General features: G+C 39.5%; 1 long non-coding RNA gene across 2 annotated transcripts in view; it reads left to right on the top strand.

Moving 5' to 3' along the window:
* LOC144581101 (uncharacterized) overlaps positions 1-24,644 on the top strand; it is a 100,763-nt gene that overhangs the window by 65,424 nt on the left and 10,695 nt on the right. For both annotated transcript variants that reach the window (XR_013531647.1, XR_013531646.1), the window contains exon 3: positions 24,026-24,177. This is a non-coding gene — a long non-coding RNA (uncharacterized LOC144581101). The remainder of the gene's footprint in view (positions 1-24,025; positions 24,178-24,644) is intronic.

The following is a 24,644-nucleotide window of genomic DNA, read 5'->3' on the forward strand; positions in this document are numbered from 1 at the left end:
TTTTTATGGTCAGCAACCAATTTACACATGAGCCTACTGCCATGCCGGGTGCCCAGGCATCCAAAATAAAGTTCTCTTTGGTCTCAAAAAATAAAAGAAAGAATATAATACAACAATCCTATATACCCAATACATCTAGATTCAACAGTTTATTTTGCCATACTAGTTTTATCTATTTGTCTGCCTCTCTGTTTTATCCATCCTTTTGACTGAACCATTTAAAAATAACTTGCAGTTGTAATAAAATTTTATTTTTAAACACAGGATGTATATTCTAAGAATGTCAACTTTGGTTTTAAAAAAAATCAAGGCCAAAGGTATTTTCCTCAGTGATATAGTTAGACTGTATTAGACCCTTAGGTTGCCTGATGGTCAAATGCACTACTCTTTCCTCCTACCATGTAATACCTTCCATGTTTATATTTTATATTTATTGCTTGGAGTGTTCAGACATGTAAACTAGATTCATGCAAATAAAATCACTCTGAGTATAAAAGAGTTCTACTGGGGTTTTATGGATAGGAAGAGATTTAGAGAGCTAAGAAAGAAGATGAATGAAAACAGAACAGTGGAGCAGAGATTGTATTTGCATAGGGTAAATTTAATGGTTGGATCAAGTGGTCCTTAGTGATGTCTGACCATAACTGATCATATGGCCTTGGAAATTGGGAAGTAGGCCAAGATCATGTTCTGAGATGGACTTTATGGACCACTTCTTTTGTTTCTTATAACATCCACATGTCCATCTAAAAAAGCAGTATTTCGGGTTGTTGTATATACATAGCATGATTGTGATATTATTTTACTAATAACCTAGTAAACACAGACATATAATTATGAGATCATGGTAGATATGGGGTTTGGGTGAACATATGGGGTCTGTGTAAAATTAGAAGGGATTTTAAAATCACCTGGTGTCCCCTTAATGGGTTACAGCTATGTTGATAAAGTGCTTTGCAACTTGAAAGAGCTATTGAGAGAATAAAGCTTGTTATGAGAGATAGCGGTTACTTTATTATTGTTGTGTCACTGGAGAATATGGTCTTTTGGGAATGGGCTTTCAGGGACAAATGTATGATGTATATGCTTGAAATAGGGGAAAAAATCCACAAAGTATTAAAAGTTGCAGGACAAATTCTGAGTTTTAATATTTTTCGTGTATTCACCTTTGGAATTTGTTTTATCCCTTTCTGTCAGAGATGGGTTCTCATTCCTATTGCCCAGGCTGGAGTGCAGTGGTGTAATCATAGCTCACTACATCCTTGAACATTTGGCCTCAAGCAGTCCTCTTACCTCAGCCTCTTGAGTAGCTTGGAATACATGCATGAGCCACTGCAGCTAGCTAATTAAAACATTCATTATAGATATAGGGTCTCACTATATTACCCAGGCTGGTCTCAAAATCTTGTGCTCAGCCTCAATCCTACCACCTCAGCCTCCAGTGTGACTGAGATTACAGGCATTTGCCAGCACAACTGGCTGTGTCTTTTATTCAGTGTCCATCCCGTATGGGCTAGGTGTTTGGGGAGTAAAAGTGTGAATCACCTTAATAACCTTACAGTTCAGGACTTGGACTCTGTGCTGGATTGAATAGTGTCCCCCCACCAAAAAAATTCCCATGTCCACACTAAGAATATCAGAATGTGACTTTATTTGGAAATAGAGTTCTTACAGTTATAATTAGTTAGGTTTAGATTGTCATATTAAATTAGAATGGGCTGTTATAGGAAGAGAAGAGGACACAGATTCACAGAGATAAAGAGATAATGCCATGTGAAGACATTGGCAGGGATTGGAGTGATATGCCTATAAGCCAAGAAACACCAAGGATTACTGGCAACCACTGAAAATAGGGAAAGAGGTTTGGAAGAGATTCTCCCTCAGAGCTTCCAGATGAAATAACCCTGTTAACACCTTGATCTTGGGACTTCAAAGGTCCAGAACTATGACAGAATAAATTTCTGTTGTTTTAAGTTACCTAGTTTGTGATCATACATATTTTTAATTTAACAAAATTTTTAAATATTTGTACAAATTTATGGGGTACATGTAAAATTTTATTACATGTATATAATGTATAGTGAACCATCCAAAAATATTTAGTGTCCATCACCCGAGGACAATACATTTTTGATAACTATAGTCATCTTATTCTGCTATCAAGCATTAAATTTATTCCTTGTAACTATATGTTGATACCCCTTAACTGACTTCTCATCTTCCCCCTTTCCCTCATGTACCTGTCCCAATCTCTGTTATCTCTTTCCACTCTCTACCTCCCCCCATGTGATGAAATGTTTAACCCCCATGTGAGAACATGTGAGAGTTGTATTTTTGTGCCTAGCTTATTTTGCTTAAGATAACATCTCCAATTCCACCCATATTGCTCTAAATGACAAGATCTTGCTATATTTTTAAATTTTAGTAATATTTCATTGTGTATACGCACAACTATTTGTCCATTTATTTATTTGTGGACATTTAGGTTGATTCTAATATCTTTGCTATTTTGAATTGTGCTGTCATAAACATGTGAATGTAGATTTTTATTTGATATATATTTATTTCCTTTTCAAGTAGATACTAGGTGGGATTGCTGGATCAAATCGTAATTCTATTTTTAGATTTCTGCGAAATTTCCATACTGCTTTGCATGGATTTGTTTATGTTAATTCTGTATCCTGCCACTTTACTAAATTCATTTGTCAAATCTAAGTTTTTTTTCTGGAGTCTTTAGATTTTTGTAGGTATAAGATACCTTAGCAAAGAAGGTCAATTTGACTTCCTCTTTTCCAATTTGGATGCTTTATTTTTTTTCTCTTGCCTGTTTGCTCTGGCTGAGACTTCTATTACTATGTAAAATAGGTGGTGAAAGAGGGCATCTTTGTCTCATTCCAGGTTTTAGAGAAAAGGCTTTCAGCTTTTCCCCATTCAGCATAATGTTAGTTGTGGGTTTGTCATATATGACCTTTATTATTTTGAGATATGTTCCTTTTGTACTTTATATGTTGAGAGTTTTTATCATGAAGAATGTTGAATTTTATCACATACTTTTTCTGCATTTATTGAGATGATTATATGGTTTTTGTTCATTATTCTTTTTATATGGTGTATCCTGTTTATTGATTTGTATATGTTGAATCATCCATGCATCCCTGTTTTACATCTCACATTATCATTGTGTAATTTTACTGTGTTGATGTGATTTACTAGTTTTCACTAAAGAGTTTTGCATGTATATTCATTAGGAATGTTTACCTGTATTTTTTTTCATGTTTTCTATTTCTTCCTGATTCAATCTTTGTAGATTTTATGTATCCAAGAATTCATCCCTTTCCTCTAGTGTCTCCAGTTTATTAGCATATAGTTGTTTGTAATACTCTGATAATCTTTTCCATTTGTGTGCTACCAGTTGTAATGGCTTCTTTTTATTTCTGATTTTGTTTATTTGGATATTATTTCTTTTTGTGGTTAGTCTAGTTTATCAATTTTGCTTATCAAATTTTATTGTATTAATTTTGTTGATCTTTTAGAAGAACTGAGTTTTTGTTTTGTTAATCCTTTATAATGTTTTGGTAGTCTCTGCTTCCTTTAGTTCTGCTCTAATCTTTGTTATTTCTTTTCGTCTACTAATTTTAGATTTGGTTTGTTCTTGCTTTTCTGTTTCCTTGAGGTGCAGTGATAGATTGTTAATTTATAATCTTTCCACTTTTTGATGTAGTTATTTATTGCTATGAACTTCACTTTTGGCACTACTATTACTGTTACACATGGGTTTTGGTATGGTATCTTTCCATGTTTTTTTCTTTTTTTATTGCATTTTAGGTTTTGGGGTACATGTGAAGAACATGCAAGATTGTTGCATAGGTACACACGTGGCAGTGTGATTTGCTGCCTTCCTCCTCATTACCTATATCTGGCATTTCTCCCCATGCTATCTTTCCCAAATTCCCCACCCCTTGCTGTCCCTCCCCTATTTACCCTGACAGACCTCAGTGTGTGATGCTCCTTTCCCTGTGTCCATGTGTTCTCACTGTTCAACACTCACCTATGAGTGAGAAGATGTGGTGTTTGATTTTCTGTTCTTGTGTCAGTTTGCTGAGAATGATGGTTCCCAGGTTCAATTATGTCCCTTCAAAGGACACAAACTCATTGTTTTTGATGGCTGCATACTATTCCATGGTGAAAATGTGCCACGTTTTCCCTGTCCAGTCTATCATCAATGGGCATTTGGTTTGGTTCCAAGTCTTTGCTACTGTAAACACTGCTGCAATGAACATTTCTTGTGCATGTGTTCTTACAGTAGAACGATTTATAATCCTTTGAATATATACCCAGTAATGGGATTGCTGGGTCAAATGGAATTTCTATTTTTAGGTCCTTGAGAAATCACCACACTGTCTTCCACAATGGTCTAACTAATTTACACTCCCACCAACAGTGTAAAAGTGTTCCTATTTCTCCACATCCTCTTCAGGTTTAAGCGATTTTCCTGACTCAGCCTCCAGACTAGCTGGGATTACAGGCACATACCATCATAGTCGGCTAATTTTTATATTTTTAGTAGAGACGGGATTTCACCATGATGGCCACAATGGTCTCAATCTCCTGACCTTGTGATCCACCTGCCTGGGCCTCGCAAAGTACTGCGATTACAAGCATAAGCCATGGCGTTTAGTCTAGCATTCTATATCTTCTAAGACAAGAATTGAATTTATTTATTTTCAAGATTATTATTGATATTTGAATCTTTGTTTTTTAACATTATAAATTGTTTTCTGGTAGATTTCTCTAACAGGAGTATTTGTGGTTTTTTTTTCTTCACTGTGTAATTGCTTTACTAGTGAGTTTCATACCTTTCTGTATTTTTAATTTGGTAAATTCTATTCTTTTGATTCCAGACTTAGGACTCACGTGATCATTTCTTGTAGGTCCAGTCTAGTGGTAAGAAATTCTCTCAGCATTTGCTTCTCTGAGAAATATTTACTTCTCCTTCATACATAAAAAATAATTTTGTAAGATATAATATTCTTGGTCGACAACTATTTTTTCTTTTAGCACTTTTAATATGTTATGATATTCTCTTCTGGCCTTTAAGGGTTTTTTTGCTTAAAATCCTGCAGCTACACTGATGAGGTTTTCTTTATAGGTGACAATACACTTTTCTCTTGCTGTTTTTAGAATTTATTCTTTTTCATTGACTTTAGACAGTTTGATTATAGTGTGCCATGGTGAAGACCTTTTTACATTGTATTTTCTTGAGGATCACTGGACTTCCTTGCCTATATGTCTAAATCTCTTGCTAGACTTGGGAAGTTTTCCTCTATTATTTTATTAAATTGATTTTCTAATACTTTCATTTTCTTTTTGCCATTGGAGATACTAATAATTCAAATATTTAGTCACCTTATATTGTCCCAAATGTCAATAAATTCTTCAATTCCAGAATTTCTATTTGCTTCTTCTTTTTTTTTTTTTTTTGAGATGGAGTTTCACTCTTGTTACCCAGGCTAGAGTGCAATGGCGCAATCTCAGCTCACTGCAACCTCTGCCTCCTGGGTTCAGGCCATTTTTTTGCCTCAGCCTTTTGAGTAGCTGGGATTACAGGCACGCACCACCATGCCCAGCTAATTTTTTGTATTTTTAGTAGAGACTTGATTTCACCATGTTTACCAGGATGGTCTCGATCTCTTGACCTCGTGGTCCACCCGCCTTGGCCTCCCAAAGTGCTGGGATTATAGGCGTGAGTCACCACGCCTGGCCTCTATTTGCTTCTTTTAGAAAAAATATCTATCTCTTTGGTAAACTTCTCATTCATATCCTCATTTGTTTTTCTGATTTCTTTTCTTTTCTTTTTTTTTTTTTTTTGAGACGCAGTTTCGCTCTTGTTACCCAGGCTGGAGTGCAATGGCGTGATCTCGGCTCACCGCAACCTCCGCCTCCTGAGTTCTGGCAATTCTCCTGCCTCAGCCTCCTGAGTAGCTGGGATTACAGGCACGCGCCACCATGCCCAGCTAATTTTTTGTATTTTAGTAGAGACGGGGTTTCACCATGTTGACCAGGTTGGTCTTGATCTCTCGACCTCGTGATCCACCCGCCTCGGCCTCCCAAAGTGCTGGGATTATAGGCTTGAGCCACCGCGCCCGGCCTGTTTTTCTGATTTCTTTCTATTTTTTTAATAGAATTCTTTTGTATCTCACTGACCTTTAAAAATCAATATTTTGAATTGTTCATCTGAGATTTGAAAATTTTGAGTAAGATCTAGTAGTGGGAAATGATTGTGTTTCTTGGGAGGGGTCATATTTCCTTGCTTTTTTAACGTTTTCTGTGTCTTTGTGTTGCACATATGTTGTAACACGCACTTCTTTCAATTTTTAAATTTACTTTCATGGGGAGGACATTTTTCTAAAGAGATATGTGTGGCATTAGTTGTGTAGGCCCCTTTGGCTTTGATTATATGTGCATGTTTTGTAATCTTACATGATTTCATTGGGTGTAAAGAGCATTAGTGGTATTGCAATTTGTTTGGTGAGTTAAGATGTGTTTATTACTGGAGGCTGTGGTGATGTGTTCTGGACTGTAATGGCAGGTGGGATACTTTTTAGGACCAAGTGGTGGCAACAGTGTGCTGACTATGCCTATCCTTGTGCTCCAGGGTAGTTTATGCTGGCACTGATGTTACTGGTTACTAGTGCATCAAAGTTTAGGCCTACAGGTGAGTTTCTAGAACACCAGCTGTGGCAGTGGGAGATTGGGTGGGTGGGTTCTTGGGCCTCTGGACAACCAGCATGGCATGGATGATGAAAGTAGCAGTGGCAAGATGATTCTTTGAGTCCTGAGATATTGGCATTTATATTGGTGGCTGTGATTAGTTGAATGGGCAAGTTTTCAGGCTCACATGTGGCACTTGCAGATACATTGCAGCTGAGGTGGTTAAGGGTGAATGCATGCCCTCCATCAGGCCTTCATGAGAAGAGCATAAATTCCCAAGGTGGTGGATTGGGTTGGGCAATCCCTAGAATCCCAGGCTATTTGCTCTGTCTTGGAACTCTAAGTACATGAGTATTTGCAGCCAATGTGCTAGAAACCTCCACCAATCACAGTACATTTTCTGCATGGACTTTTTAATTTCCATATGCAGACAACTGTTTCTTAGAGAGTGGAAGAAAAGAGAGGCCCTGCTATAAAAAATTACTCAGACTGTTGAGATCAAGGAACATTCCCAAACTAGGTTAGATACCAAATAATTCTAAACAGAATTATGTTATACTATAGATATATTAATTTTTCCTTACATGACTCATAATTTCCTTACATGACTCAAAATTCACTCATATTTTTTATTTTATAAAAATAAATATATTAACTTTTCCTTACATGACTCATAATACCAAGCCTACTGTCATTTCATATCATGGCTAACTCACCTTATAATCTGGCCTTAGGTAACCAAGTGTCAAGTAAATTAGTCATTCAAAGAGAGTAAGTTTAAGAACTATCAATCAATTTCCCTTTATGTTGGCAATCAGTTTGTTTTAGTTATATTAGGAAAGTAATTAGGAACAAAAATAAAGATGATATCCAGAAAAGACTTTTAATTGCAAACTCAACACATAAAATTCTTACTTCAAAAGAACAATACTGAGACTTGCTCCTCCAAATGTCAATCAGGAATCCTAATCAGTGGCATCTACTGAGTGCCTACAAGACACACAGAATTTTAGGCTTACTCCAACACATGAATTACAATCTGTCTTTTAACAAAAATCCTAAGTAGAGGAAGTACACATAAGTTTCAGGACACCACTGGAGACCCTCAAGGGGTCTTGAGGATGTGATGACTGGGGTCCCTCCAGCCGTAGATGTGCCACAGGACCAAGGGCTCTTGGAGGAAATTGATTGTAGGTGTTTTGCACCTGTCTTGTTTCTCGAAAAGTTACCCACTACACTGAGGCTTTGGAAAGCACCAGAAAAATAAAGAATGCTGGACACCACAGCCCGCAAACTGAGCCAAATGAAGACTGGCAGCAGAAGTTAGGCAGACTACAGAGAAACCACACTGGAGTTCACTGGCCACACTCTTGTCAGCCTGTCCCACCCAGACACACACACATGCACACACCCATCAACACACTCAGAGAGATACATGCATACACAAACACACACACAGAAAGACACACAGAGACATCTAACACTCACAAGAAAACACACACTGCCAGGCTGCTCCTGAGGCTGTGGCATTTTGCTCTCTGCCAGGAAGGCCCTCGGGGACAGAGCAGCCCAGTAGCAGGCCAGCAGGCCATACCTGTAAATCCCAGTCGGGAGAGCTTTCAAGGAGAGGCACCTTCACATTGTCTGTGCAGGCCTAAAGCACTGTGGAGATACTTGGGGATAGCTGTGGACATTCTTGAAGACCTGCCAGATAAATTATCTGCCTGCTTCTGCCCACCAAATTCCTATAATTGCAGGATTCATCGATGATCACCCAGAGAAAGGGTCCATTGACCAACACTGAGGCACTGCCACAGAGGGCCCCTGCTTTGCTAAGATGCTGAGAATGTTCCCCAGGCAATGGTGGCTGTCATAGTGATGCAAGCCCTGGCTCAGCGTTGGTGCTTGTGACAGGCTGCTTGAGCATGTGTTTTAGTGTGCCCAGCTGGGGAGCCGCAATGTTGGTGCTGTCCAGCTGCTGCTGCACAGGTGCAAGGTGGAGAGAGTTGCAGGGGCAACGACTGGAAGGAGGCTGCATGCCACGAGCAGCATTGGAGCATGACAGTCCTGACCTCAGTGCCTCCTTGAGCCCACTTTTCAGTGGAGGAGGAAGGCGCTTCAGACCTGGAAGGGGGCACTCCAGGTGTCATCAGAACATTTCCTGGCCCCATGAGCTGACTGCCACTTTTCGACCTTTGCCACCCACCAAGGGGTCTTGTCTGGATCTCCAAGCCCAGAGACTCCTTCTTCTCAGCATTACTGTCTGGACATGGAGGGAACAACCACAAAGAGGCAAGCCCAGTATGCAACAGAGGTGGCGACACCTGGAACTGGCTTCCCATGGGGGCAAATCAGGTGTAGAGGGTGTCTCCAAAGTTTTCTGCAGTGAATCCAAGCCTGAGACAGACGTGCAGGGATGCTGCTGAGCACCCCAAGAAAGTCAAGCAAAAGAAGATCACATCTGCTATCTGAAGAGGGCCTGTGCCAGAGTCCAGGCCTCCTTCAGGGATTCCTGCCAGAGGAGCCAGGAGGAGCCCTCAAAAGGGCAAACTGCAAAAACCCTCACACCAGGATTACTACCCACCACATGGCATGCACCCAACCAACCCCAGTCTCTTTCGCTCTGTGAAATCCCTGGAATTCAACAGGTTCAATGTTGATAAGATCTGTAGGTCCTACAGCAAAAAGACCTCAATAAAACTCATATCAAACACACACACACACACACACACACACACACACGCACGCAAACACACACACACATTAGTCCTGATAAATACTAATAGATTTAGTCCCACAGCAAAAACACCTCAACCAACCTGGTATTTCAAGGACAATTAGTAACACAGCAGATACTCACATAGCTTTAAATAATCAATAACTTGATGAAAAGCTATCTGTTTTTAACTACCATTTCAAATTAATCAGCCTCAACTCCATCCTGAACCTCCCCAAATGTTCTTGAATTAAATTCTTTTTATTCTAGAAGATTGTTGTTGTTTTCTTTATTTTTTTTGTGTGTCATTTACACTATCATATTAAACTCATGCTTTGGGTGTCATTTTTGCCATACTGCAAAAGTTATACTGCGGTCCGAACTATTCATGTGTATCTCCTGAACATGGATCAACTTAGTATGTTACCCTATATTTTTGGAAACTTAACCTTCAGTATAACTACCAAGACTTTCTACATAAACTACCTCAAAAATATTAGTCACTTCATTTCACCATTCTTTGATTTTTCAAAGGACTTTTTCTTTCTCTACTATAACTTTTAATCGAACTTTCTCACTGGCAGTATTAAAAAACTCATAACATTTAAGACTTCATGATAATAACTCAAGATGGCGCTGTGAGAACAACCCAGGATTGGAGTTCTCGTTGTATCGGCGGAGAGGTGAGTCTGAGCTGCATTTCCAGACTTATCTTTGTTGCTCACAGAATGGGGAAACTCCCAAGTGAAGAGGAGACGCGGGACGCCAGGCAGATATTCCGCCTGGCGAAGCCGGCAGCCGGGGTGGTGGTGGCCGGTCCTACCCAGCGCTCCCCACAGGGCGCACTTGTCCGGGTGCCCCGTTGAACCGGCAACTGGAGACGTGAGAGGGCTGGACTTGAGACTGAGCTAGACTTGGACAGTGGGCCAGCCCAGGGGATTGCAGGAACAGAGCGTTAGGATTGGCCCAGTGGGACGAACAAAACCGCGATTTCAAACAAGCCCCGTGCAGATGGCCGGAGACGCTCTGAGGGGGAGGGGCGGCCACCATTACCGAGGCAACCCACCCCAACTGAGATACACGCCCATTGCCGAGGCAGCCAGCCGTTGCCGAGGCAACCCGTCCCTACTGAGATACACGCCCACTGCTGAGGCAGCCACCCGTTGCCAAGGCAACCTGTCCCTACTGAGATACACGCCCACTGCTGACGCAGCCTGCCATTGCCGAGGCAACCCGCTACAACAGAGAGGGCGTGGCAGAGAACAGCAGAACAGCAGAGCCAGGGCGAGCCTCACAACAGCAGGGCGGAGCCTCGGCAGGCAAACAGTGGCTAGTCTGCATCCTAGCTGGGCAGGACTTCAATGGACATCCAAAAATAAAGCCCAGACCCCTCAACACAGAGCATTTGAGAAAAAAAGGGTTTTTTTAATGAGCTCTGTTGCAGCAGAATCAAACATAGCAGCCTAACAGCCCTGAATGAACAACACAGCTCACAGCTCAGCAATTAAACCCCTATAAAGTACAAACTGTCTCCTCAAGCAGCTCCCTAACCCCTCTATATCCAAAAGACTGACATTAGGCAGGCACCATCCTGGGACAAAGATAGCAGAAAAAGAAACTGGTAGCATCCCTCGCTGTGCCACAGCTGCTAGAGGTGCACCCCAGACAAGCACGGTCTGGAGCGGACCTCAGCAGTTGTACAGCAAAGGGGCTAGATGGGTAGAAGGAAAACCAAGCCACAGAAATACTTCATCATCAACATTCAGGGTGTCCACTCAGAGACCCAATCGAATAGTCAGCAACTACGCAGACGACCAGCGGACAAATCCACAAAGATGGGAAGAAACCAGCGCAAAAAGGAGGAAAACATCCGAAACCAGAACACCTCGCTTCCTAGAAAGGACCAAAACTCCTCACCAGCAAGGGAACAAAGCTGGACAGAGAATGACTGCGACGAAATGACGGAATTAGACTTCAGAAGATGGATAATGAGAAACTTTGGTGAGCTAAAAGATCATGTATTAAATCAATGCAAAGAAACTAAGAACCTTGAGAAAAGATTTGAAAAAAGATTTGAGGAAATGATAACAAGAATAAATAACTTAGACAGGAATATGAATGAATTAAAGGAGCTGAGAAACACAATACGAGAATTTCGCGAAGCATGCACAAGTTTCAATAGCCGAATTGACAAAGCAGAAGAAAGAATATCTGAAGTCGAAGACCAACTCAATGAAATAAAACGAGAAACCAAGATTAGAGAAAAAAGTGCAAAAAGGAATGAACAAAGTCTCCAAGAAATGTGGGACTATGTGAAAAGACCTAACCTACGTTTGATAGGTGTACCAGAAGGGGACGAAGAGAATGAATCCCAGCTGGAAAATACTCTTCAGGACATCATCCAGGAAAATTTCCCCCACCTAGCAAGACAGGCCAACACTCAATTGCAGGAAATTCAGAGAACACCACAAAGATATTCCGCAAGAAGAGCAACCCCAAGGCACATAATCGTCAGATTCAATAGGGTTGAAATAAAGGAGAGAATACTAAGGGCAGCCAGAGAGAAAGGTCGGGTCACCCACAAATGGAAGCCCATCAGACTCACAGCAGATCTCTCGGCAGAAACACTACAAGCCAGAAGAGAGTGGGGGCCAATATTCAACATTCTTAAAGAAAAGAACTTTCAACCCAGAATTTCATATCCAGCCAAACTGAGCTTCAGAAGTGAAGGAAAGATAAAATCCTTTGCGAACAAGCAAGTACTCAGAGATTTTGTCACCACCAGGCCTGCTTTACAAGAGCTCCTGAAAGAGACACTACACATAGAAAGGATCAACCAGTACCAGCCATTCCAAAATCACACTGAATGCTAAAGAGCATCAACATAATGAAGAATCTACAACAACTAACAGGCAAAACAGCCACTTAGCATCAAAATGGCAGTATCAAATTCACACATAACGATATTAACCCTAAATGTAAATGGACTAAATGCACCAATCAAAAGACACAGACTGGCAAATTGGATAAAAAGCCAAAACCCATCAGTGTGCTGTATCCAGGAAACCCATCTCACATGCAAGGATACACAAAGGCTCAAAATAAAGGGATGGAGGAAGATTTACCAAGCTAATGGAGAGCAAAAAAAAGCAGGAGTTGCAATTCTCATCTCCAATAAAATAGACTTTAAAGCAACAATGATCAAAAGAGACCAAGAAGGCCATTACATAATGGTAAAAGGATCGATACAACAAAAAGAGCTAACGATCCTAAACATATATGGGCCCAATGCAGGGGCACCCAGATACATAAGGCAAGTTCTTAAGGACTTACAAAAGGACTTAGACTCCCACACAATAATAGTGGGAGACTTTAACACTCCACTGTCAATACTAGACAGATCTACCAGACAAAAAATCAACAAGGATATCCAGGGCTTGAACTCAGACCTGGAGCAAGCAAACCTGATAGACATTTACAGAACTCTCCACCCCAAATCCACAGAATACACATTCTTCTCAGCACCACATCACACCTACTCTAAAATTGACCACATAATTGGAAGTAAAGCACTGCTCAACAAATGCAAAACAACTGAAATCATAACAAACAGCCTCTCAGACCATAGTGCAATCAAGTTAGAGCTCAGAATTCAGAAACAGACCCAGAACCGCACAGCTTCATGGAAACTGAACAACTGGCTCTTGAATGTTGACTGGGTAAACAACGAAATGAAGGCAGAAATAAAGAAGATCTTCAAAACCAATGAGAACGAAGACACAACGTGCCAGAACCTCTGGGACACATTTAAAGCAGTCTCTAGAGGAAAGTATATAGCAATAAGTGCCCACATGAGGAGAATGGAGAGATCCAAAATTGACACCCTATCGTCAAAATTGAAAGAGCTAGAGGACCAAGACCAAAAAAACTCAAAACCCAGCAGAAGACAAGAAATAACTAAGATCAGAGCTGAGCTGAAGGAGATTGAGACACGAAAAACCCTTCAAAAAATCAATAAATCCAAGAGCTGGTTTTTTGAAAAGATAAACAAAATAGACAGAACACTAGCCACATTGATTAAAAAGAAAAGAGAGAACAACCAAATAGATGCAATAAAAAATGATAAAGGGGAAATCACCACAGATTCCACAGAAATTCAAACCATCATCAGAGAATATTACAAACAACTCTTTGCACATAAACTAGTAAACCTGGAAGAAATGGATGAATTCCTGGATTCCTGTGTCCTCCCAAGCCTAAACCAGGAGGAAGCTGAAACTATGAATAGACCAATAACAAGGTCTGAAGTTGAGGCAGCAATTAAGAGCCTACCACACAAAAAAAGCCCAGGTCCAGACGGGTTCACAGCCAAATTCTACCAGACACACAAGGAGGAGCTGGCACCATTTCTTCTAAAACTATTTCAAACAATCCAAAAAGAGGGAATCCTTCCCAAATCATTTTATGAGACCAACATCATTCTGCTACCAAAACCCGGCAGAGACCAAACAAGAAAAGAAAACTTCAGGCCAATATCCATGATGAACATAGATGCAAAAATCTTCAATAAAATATTGGCAAGCCGATTGCAACAGCAAATCAAAAAACTTATTCATCATGATCAAGTAGGATTCATCCTGGGGATGCAAGGCTGGTTCAACATACGCAAGTCTATAAATGTAATTCACCACATAAACCGAACCAAAAACTAAAACCACATGATTATCTCAATTGACGCAGAGAAGGCATTTGACAAAATTCAACAGCCCTTTATGCTAAAAACCCTCAATAAACTCGGTATCGATGGAACGTATCTCAAAGTAATAAAAGCTATTTATGACAAACCAACAGCCAATATCATACTGAATGGGCAAAAACTGGAAGCATTCCCTTTGAAATCTGGCACTAGACAAGGATGCCCTCTCTCACCACTCCTATTCAATATAGTACTGGAAGTTCTAGCCAGAGCAATCAGGCAAGAAAAAGAAATAAAGGGTATTCAAATAGGAAAGGTGGAAGCCAAATTGTCTCTATTTGCAGACGACATGATAGCATACCTAGAAGACCCCATCGCCTCAGCTGAAAAACTCCTGAAACTGATAAGCAACTTCAGCAAAGTCTCAGGATATAAAATCAATGTGAAAAAATCACAAGCAATCGTCTACACCAATAACAGACTTAAAGAAAGCCAAATCAAGAGCGAACTGCCATTCGCAATTGCTACAAAAAGAATAAAATACCTTGGAATACAACTCACAAGGAACGTAAGGGACCTCTTCAAGGAGAACTACAAACCACTGCTCAATGAAATCAGAGAGGACACAAACAGATGGAGAAACATTCCATGTTCATGGTTAGGAAGAATTAATATCGTGAAAATGGCTATACTGCCCAAAGTAATTTACAGAATCAATGCTATCCCCATCAAGCTACCATTGACTTTCTTCACAGAACTGGAAAAAACCACCATGAACTTGATATGGAACCAAAAGAGAGCCCGTATAGCCAAGTCAATTCTAAGCAAAAAGAACACAGCGGGGGGCATCACACTACCGGATTTCAAACTATACTACAAGGCTACAGTAATCAAAACAGCATGGTACTGGTACCAAAACAGAGATATAGACCAGTGAAACAAAACAGAGGCACCGGAGGCAACACAACATACATACAACTATACAATCTTTGATAAACCTGACAAAAACAAGCAATGGGGAAAGGATTCCATGTTTAACAAATGGTTTTGGGAAAACTGGCTAGCCATGTGCAGAAAGCAGAAACTGGACCCCTCCCTGACACGTTACACTAAAATTAACTCCAGATGGATTAAAGACTTAAACATAAGACCTGGCACCATAAAAACCCTAGAAGAAAATCTAGGCAAAACTATCCAGGACATAGGAGTAGGCAAGGACTTCATGAACAAAACACCAAAAGCATTGGCAACAAAAGCCAAAATAGACAAATGGGACCTAATGAAACTCCACAGCTTCTGCACGGCAAAAGAAACAGTCACTAGAGTGGATCAGCAACCACCAGAATGGGAAAAAATTTTTGCAGTTTACCCATCTGACAAAGGGCTGATATCCAGAATTTACAAAGAACTCAAACAGATTTACAGGAAAAAAACAAACAAGCCCATTCAAAAGTGGGCAAAGGATATGAACAGATACGTTACGAAAGAAGACATATATGAGGCCAGCAATCATATGAAAAAATGCTCATCGTCACTGATCATCAGAGAGATGCAAATCAAAACCACATTGAGATACCATCTCACGCCAGTTAGAATGGCGATCATTAAAAAATCTGGAGACAACAGATGCTGGAGAGGATGTGGAGAAAAAGGAACACTTTTACACTGTTGGTGGGAGTGTAAATTAGTTCAACCATTGTGGAAGACAGTGTGGCGATTCCTCAAGGCCTTAGAAATAGAAATTCCATTTGACCCAGCAATCCCATTACTGGGTATATATCCAAAAGACTATAAATCGTTCTACTATAAGGACACATGTACACGAATGTTCATTGCAGCACTGTTTACAATAGCAAAGACCTGGCATCAACCCAAATGCCCATTGATGATAGACTGTATTGGAAAAATGTGGCACATATACACCATGGAATATTATGCAGCAATCAGAAATGATGAGTTCGTGTCGTTTGTAGGGACATGGATGAATCTGGAGAACATCATCCTCAGCAAACTGACACAAGAACAGAAAATGAAACACCGCATATTCTCACTCATAGGTGGGTGATGAAAAATGAGAACACATGGACACAGAAAGGGGAGTACTAAACACTGGGGTCTATTGGGGGGAAAAGGGGAGGGCCAGTGGGAGGGGGAGGTGTGGAGGGATAGCCTGGGGAGAGAAGCCAAATGTGGGTGAAGGGGAGAAGAAAAGAAAGCACACTGCCATGTGTGTACCTACGCAGCTGTCTTGCATGCTCTGCTCATGTACCCCAAAACCTATAATCCAATAAAAAATTAAAAAAAAAAAGACTTCATGCCATTCTTTGAGAAATTAAGACAAGTGCCATTCTCTTTTTTTTTTGAAAGAAAGAAAGACAAAGAGAAAGGGGGAGAGAGAAAAGGCGTCTTGCTTTATTGCCCAGGCTGGAATGCAATCCAAAAATAGGTATTAAAACCTCTTTTATGCCGATAATTGTGCTTAACAGCAGAGACAGGAAAGAATAAGAGACGAAAATAACAAACAGCCAACCAGTATTTCATTTAAGTCTGTGAAATGCTATGCAAATGCTGAAGAGTTATTTTCAATTATGTGGTCACTTTCAAAATAGGTGTAATGTGATACTGAGAAAAATGTATGTTCTGTGGACCTGGAGTGAGGAATTCTATAAATATTCACTGAGTTTACTTGTTCCTGGTCTGAGCTCAAATCATAAATGTCCCTGTTCATTTTCTATCTTGTTGATCCATCAAATATTAACAATGTGGTGTAAAAGTCTCCTGCTATTATTGTGTGGGAGTCCAAGTCTCTTTATAAGTCATTAAGACCTTATCTTATGTATCTGGGTGTTAATATATTGAGTGCATATATATTTATGATCATTGACTCCTGTTGTTGTATTGATCCTATATAATGTCCTTCTTTGTTAATTTTAGCCTTTGTTACTATTAAAGTCTATTTTGTCAGAGACAAAAGTTACTACTCCTCTTTTGTTTATTTCCTCTCCATTTGATAGGTGAGTCTTCCACCAACCCTTTGTTTTGAGTCTTTGTGTGTCATTACTTATGAGATGTATACAGCATACTTATGGGTTTTGACTTTTTATTCAATTTGCCTTTCTGTGACTTTGGGGCACTTAATCCATTTACATTTAGGATTAATATTGATATTTGTGAGTTTAATATTGTCATTTAATGCTAGCGGGCTATGTTGCCCATTAGTTGATATAGATTCTTCATTTTGGAGATACTCTTTACCTTTTGGTAAGTTTTTGGGATGACTGATACTGGTTGTTCCTTTCTGTGTATAAGGCTTATTTCAAAGCTCTTATAAAGCAGGCCTGGTGATGATGAAATCTCTGAGTTCTTGCTTGTTCATAAAAAATTTTATTTTTACTTCATTTATGAAGCTCAGTTTGGCTGGATATGAGATTCTGGGTTGAAAATTTTTTCTTTGAGAATATTGAATATTGACCCCCCCCACATACTCTCTTCTAGTTTTTAGGGTTTCTGCTGAGAGATCTGCAGTGAGTCTGATAGGCTTCCCTTTACGAGTAACCTGACCTTTCTCTCTAGCTGCCCTTAGAATTTTCTCCTTTATTTCAACCCTGGTGAATATACCGATTATGTGTCTTGGGGTTGCTCTACTTGAGGAATATCTTTGTGGTGTTCTCTGTATTACCTGCAGTTGAGTATTGTCCTGCCTTACTAGGTTAAAGGAGTTTTCCTGAGTAATACCCTAAAAAATATTTTCCAGCTTGGATTCATTCTCCTCATGACATTCAGGTCCACCTATCAAACGTAAATTAGGTCTTTTCACATAGCTCCATATTTCTTGGAGACTTTGCTCATTCCTTTTTACTCTTCCTTCTCTGATTTTGTCTTCTCGTTTCATTTCATTAAGTTGGTCTTCGACCTATGATATCCTTTTCTCTTCTTGATCAATTCGACTCTTAAAACCTGTGCATACTTTGTGGAGTTCTCATATTGTATTCTTCAGTTCCATTAATTCACATATTTCTCTCTAAATGTCTTATTCTTGTTAGGATTTCGTCAAACCTTTTTTCAAGGTTTCTTTGCATTAGGTTAGAACATGTTCTTTTAAACTCACAGAACTTTCTTATTATTCACCTTCTTAAGAGTAATTCTGTTAGTGGAAGGCACTTGTTTTCCATCAGGCCTTGTTGATGAGAAGCATTCTGATTTTGGGTATTCTCAGCCTTTTAACATTGGTTTCTTCCCATCATTGTAAATTTATACACCTGTCATCTTTTTAATTACTGACTTTCTAATTAGGTCTCTGAGTGGACGTCCAACTTGTTGATTCCCAGTGCCAGAATCTGAGCAACCCACAGCGCCAGCTAGAACAGCGGTGTTAGGATTGCTGGTGCTTTTCCGCCCAGAAATCTCCGGTCTGGCTTCCTTCTTAAGTCCCTTTTTCAATCAGCTGAATAGGCAACTATGCCTTCCTGGAGCTCCAAACATCGACCAAAAGGGGATGCCGTCCCGTTTACTCTGCACCAAGAACCGCCACGCCAAGGGGCCAGCAAAACCACCGTGCCAGCCATAAATGTCACGCTGGCAAGCCATCGGGCTCCTTCGCTGGGAATCTCCTGGTCCTTGAGCAACAAAAATTTGTTTGAAAGCGTGGCATCCTCTGGTTCTCTGCACTTTCCCTGGGAGCTACAATCCCGAGCTGCTAGTGATCAGCCATCTTGGATCTCTCTCCAAGTGCCATTCTCAATAATAAAAATAGATGACATGATTTGGAAGTAAATATTTAAAAACATAACAACAACATAGATTTACTGTATCAAAATATGTTTATTCTTCTTGAAATCAATATATAATTTTGGAGGTAAAATTTAATTTTTGAAGTAAATATTAAAAAACCTGAAAACACCAATATCTTTGTTTTATCAATATGTTTACTATTTCAGAAATATTTGTGTTTCCTCAGTTAATTTAACATGGCTTTACCAGAAGACAATTTTTTAAAGAAATTAGAACAGATTCCCTTATAAATTTCCTGTAACAACTGCAAGCACCTTTGTGCCACTGTCTTTTGAAAGTCTAGTGCCTCTTTTAAATTACCTTTTTGTTCACCCATTCACTTGCCCACCTCACACAGAGCTTTGATTATTTTCTTCTGGACTGTTGGGAAGAGCCTATGGGCTGCATCAGCTACAATTCCTGATTAGCATTAGGGCTGATTAAAAAAAATACCAGGCTGGGTGTGGTGGCTCAAGCCTGTAATCCCAGCACTTTGGGAGGCCGAGGAGGGTGAGTAATGAGGTCAAGTGATCGAGACCACCCTGGTCAACATGGTGAAACTCCGTCTCTACTAAAAATACAAAAAATTATCTGGGCATGGTGTCATGTACCTGTAATACCAGCTACTCAGGAGGCTGAGGCAGGAGAATTTCCTAAAACCAGGAGGCGGAGGTTGTGGTGAAGCAAGATCATGCCATTGCACTCCAGCCTGAGTAATAAGAGCAAAACTCCATTTCCAAAAAACGAAAAAACAATACCAGGGGAAAGAAAGACAAGAAAACAGAACAAAAAATAATATCTTCCTGAGCCATCTTTTCACCTTTCTTTATTTTACCAGAGAGATGCATTTAACCCAAATTTTGACATTTAGAATAGGCTAAGGGAAATCAGAAACGTTATTGTTTTGACATAAAACATCACAGACTTAGTACAAAGTGCTTAGATCAAATTTCTTTTTTGGCCTCTAAAGAGAGACTGTTGTTAACATCTCTTTTCCATAAAAAAAAATTCCCTGTGTCAGATTATCATTCTTATTTACAATTATATCCAGAGTATAACCATGTGTGGAAACTTAATACGTGGATGAAATCTGTTTCTGAAGTACTGTTTCCACTGAAGAATATTTAAAGAAAGGTCTTAACCTGCAATTATGTTCACATTATTTTTCATGATGAGAAAATAATAAACATGGACAGTTAATTGCTAAAGACAAGGTTTTAGCATGCAACTTACCTGAAAAGGTTTTTCTTGTCTCCAAGTCTCTTGCAAAGTTGCATATTCAGTTCTTCAATCTTCAGCCTTGGGCTTTTTTCACAACACAGACTGCCTTTGTCTTCTCTCTAGGAACACTTTCCAGACAAAAAAGAAATAATAAAATGAAACATAACCAATCAAAATCAGGATATGATAAAAACAATTTAAAGCAAAAACATTTCTCAAACTGAGCACTGTGTAAAGTGCTTAACTTATTCCAACCTCAGGTTATTTTAGTCAGGAGAGAAGCCATGTTTTCCTCCACTGGTTCTTTGAAGATGAAATACACACAGACACACACATGCACACACACACACACACACACACACACACATATATATATACACACAATGTTTATTGATAAAAATAAATTTCCTCTGTTCAGCATTCTTAAGTTGGTTCCTTGAAAATTTAGATATTTCTAATTAATACAGTATGGGACCACTGTATTTTCTTAGCATTTATGCAACAAATTTAAAAGTAACAAATTCAATATACTTTATAGTACTTTAGGTGCAAATCACCATATAACTGACAGAAGAAATGAATTCTGAAAAATTATTTTAAAGAATTATCTTAACATGTTTTAATTGTCCCTAATTATGATTTACTCAGACCATTGAAGGTTTCATAACTTATCACAAATGCCTTCCATAGCTAAAATGCTCAACCTGGCATCAACTGCACACATTGTTTGCCCACAAGTATGCATGTGCATTTATGTTTATGTAAACAAATAATTTCTAAGCAACTGAAAATATCAGAAGGAAAAGATCTCGCATATCTGAAAACCTAGAGAATGTAAAACCAACTAAAATGTCTTATAGAAGATCATGTAAAGCTAATTCATTTAAAATTTACATCCTATATTTCAGAATACATGTATTCTTTCAAAGATCATATAGAAATGTCTCAAAGAAATCTAAGTACATTAATGTTTGCAGCCAATATGTTAGAAACCTCCACCAATCACAGCACATTCTCTGCATAGATTTTGTAATTCCCATAGGCAGACCACTGTTTCTTAGAGAGTGGAAGAAAAAGGAGGCCCTGCTCCCAAAAATTACTCAGACAGCTGAGATCAAGAAACATTCCCAAGCTAGAGTAGATACCAAATAATTCTAAACAGAATTACATGATACTATAAATATATTAATTTTTCATTACATGACTCATAGTTCACTTCCTTATGATAACAAGCCCACTATTATTTCATAGCATGGTGTACTCATACCTTGTAATCTGTCCTTTGGTAACCAAGAGTCAACTAAATTATTCAAAAAGAGTAAATTTAGGAACTATCAATATGTTCCCTTTATGTTGGGAATCAGTGTGTTTTCATTTTATTAGCAAAGTAATTAGGAAGAGAAATGAAGATGATATCCAGAAAACACTTTTAATTGCAACCTCAACACCTATAATACTTACTTCAAAAGAACAATACTGAGATTTGATCCTCCAAATATCAATTAGGATGCTTAATCAGTGGCATCCACTGAGTGCCTACAGGAAACAGAGAATTTCAGGCTCACTCCAACACACGAACTGCAATCTGTCTTTTAACAAGGATCCTAAGTAAAGGAAATACACATAAGTTCTTTTTTTTGGAGAGAAAGAAAGAAAAAAAGGAGTGAAGTAGAGGAAAAAAGAGAGAGGAAGAAAAAAGGAGAGAGAATGGAAATGTTGCTTTATTCTAAAAAATGGGTATTAATAATGGCCAATCAATATGTCATTTAAACCTATGAGTAGGTGTGATGTGGTATTGACAAGAATGTATATTTTGTGTATTTAAAGTGGAGAGCTCTATAAATATTTATTAAGTTTACTTGTTCCAGATCTGAGGTCGAGTCCTGGATATCCTTATTAATTTTCTGTCTCTTTGAGTCTAAGTCTCTATGTATCTGTGTGTTAGGATCGTTAGCTCTTATTGTTGCATTGATCCTTTTACCACTATGTCTTTGTTTCTTTAAAATCTATTTTATCAGATGAGAGAATTGCAACTCCTGCTTTTTATTTATTTATTTATTTATTTATTTTTGCTCTCCATTTGGTTGGTAAATCTTTCTCCATCCCTTTGTTTTGAGTCTTTGTGTATCCTTGCACGTGAAATGGGTCTGGATGTAGCATACCGTTGGGTCTTGGCTATATCTTTTGATTGGGAAATTTAGTTGATTTAAATTTAGGATTTCCGCCATTTGATGTTAACTGACTGTTTTATCCATTCGCTGATGTAAATTCTTCTTTATGTGGATGCTCTTTACTTTTTGGTATATTTCTAAAAAGGCAAATACTGGTTGTTTCTTTCTATGTGTAATGCTTCTTTCAGAAGCTCTTGTAAAGCAGGCCTGGTGGTAATAAAATCTCTGAGTACTTGCTTGTTCAAAAAAGATTTTATTTTTCCTTCAATTGTGGAGCTTAGTTTGGCTGGATATGAAATTCTGGGCTGAAAGTTCTGTTCTTTAAGGATGCTGAATATTGGCCCCCACTCTCTTCTGTCTTGTAGAGTTTCTGCTGAGAGATCTGCTGTAAGTCTGATAGGCTTCCCTTTATGGGTAACCTGACCTTTCTCTCTGGCTGCCCTTAGTATTTCCTCCTTCATTTCAACCCTGGTGAATCTAACAATTATGTGCCTTGGGGTTGCTCTTCTTGAGGAATATCTTTGTGGTGTTCTCTGTATTACCTGGGGTTGAATCTTGTCCTGCTTTGAGAGGTTAGGAAAATTTTTCTTAATAATATCCTGAAGAATATTTTCCAGCTTGGATTCATTCTCTCTGTCGCATTCAGGTACACCTATCAAACATAAATTAGGTCTTTTCACATAGTTCCACATTTCTTGGAGACTTTGCTCATTCCTTTTTAGCCTTTTAAAAAAAATCTTTTCTTCTCATTTTATTTCATTAAGTTGGTCTTAAACCTCTGATATCCTTTCTTTTGCTTGAATAATTCGAGTGTTTAAACCTGTGCATCTTCTCGGAGTTCCCATAGTGTATTCTTCAGTTCCATTAATTCACTTATATTCCTCTCTAAATTGTCTATTCTCATTAGGATTGTGTCAAACCTTTTTCCAAAGTTCTTAGTTTCTTTACATTGGGCTACAACATGTTCTTTTAACTCACAGAAGTTTCTTATTATCCATCTTCTGAAGGCTGATTCTGTTAATGAGATGCACTCGTTCTCCATCAAGCCTTGTTCCCTTGTTGATGAGGAACTGTGATCCTTTTTAGAGGGAGAGGAGTTCTGATTTTGAGTATTTTCAGCCTTTTTACGCTGGTTTCTTCCCATCATTGTAAATTTATCCACCTGTCATCTTTGTAATTACCAACTTTCAAATTAGGTCTCTGAGTGGACATCCAAGTTGTTAATTCCCAGGGCTGAAATATGAGCAACCCACTGCACCAGCCAAAACAGCAGCGTTAAGACTGATGGTGCTTTTCTGCCCGGGAATCTCCAGTCTGGCTTTTTTCTTGAGTCCTTAATAGGCGACTCTGCCTTCCTGGAGCTCCAAACATTGGTCAGGAGAAGAACCAGTCCGTTTACTCTGCACCAAGAGCTGCCGCGCCGAGGTGCCAGGGAAACCACTGCCCCGGTCACAAGAATCATACGGGTGACCCGTGGGGCTCCTCCACTGGGATTCTTCTGCTCCGTGAGTGACAAAAATTTGTCTGAAAGTGTGGCATTCTCTCGTTCTCTGCTCTTTCACTGGGAGTTGCAATTCTGAAATGTCAGCGATCAGCCATCTTGGATCATTCTCTACACATAAGTTTTAGGATACAACTGGATTCCCCCAAATGGTCCTGAAATGGTCCTTGTAGCCACAGAACCAAGGGCTCTTTGAGGAAATTGATTATAGGTGTGTTGCGTTTCTCTTATTTTTCAAGGAGTGACCCACCTCGGGATCTGCAGGTGATTATGACACCTGCAGGTGGGAGCCAGACCCCGCTACACTGAGGCTTTGGAAAGCACCGGGAAAACAAAGAATGCAGGGCACCACAGCCCCCAAACTGAACCAAATGGAGACCAGCAGAAGAAGGTAGGTGGACTACAGAGAAAATGTGCTGGAGTGCACTGGCCCCACCCATGTCAGCATGTCCCCACACACACATGCACACACTCATCAACCCACTCAGAAAGATACATGCATATGCACATTCACACACACAGAAAGACAAACAGAGACATCCAACAATCACAAGGAAACACACTTCCAGGCAGCTCCTGAGGCTGCAGAGTTCTGCTGTCTGCCAGGAAGCCCCTCAGGGACAGAGCAGCCCCATTGCAGGCAGGCAGGCTGTATCTGGAAATCCCAGCTGGGGGAGCTTTCACCAAGAGACTCCTTCACACTGTCTGGCCAGGCCTGAAGCATTGTGGGGATACTTGGGGATCACTGTGGGCATCCTTGACGCCCTGCCAGATTTTTTTTCTTCCTGGTTCGGCCTGCTTGTTTCCTAAAATTACAGAAATTGGCAATAATCACACGGATAAAGGGTTTGTTGCCCA

This window comes from Callithrix jacchus, chromosome X (genome assembly GCF_049354715.1).
Source record: "Callithrix jacchus isolate 240 chromosome X, calJac240_pri, whole genome shotgun sequence".
In the NCBI taxonomy this organism is placed as follows: domain Eukaryota; kingdom Metazoa; phylum Chordata; class Mammalia; order Primates; family Cebidae; genus Callithrix; species Callithrix jacchus.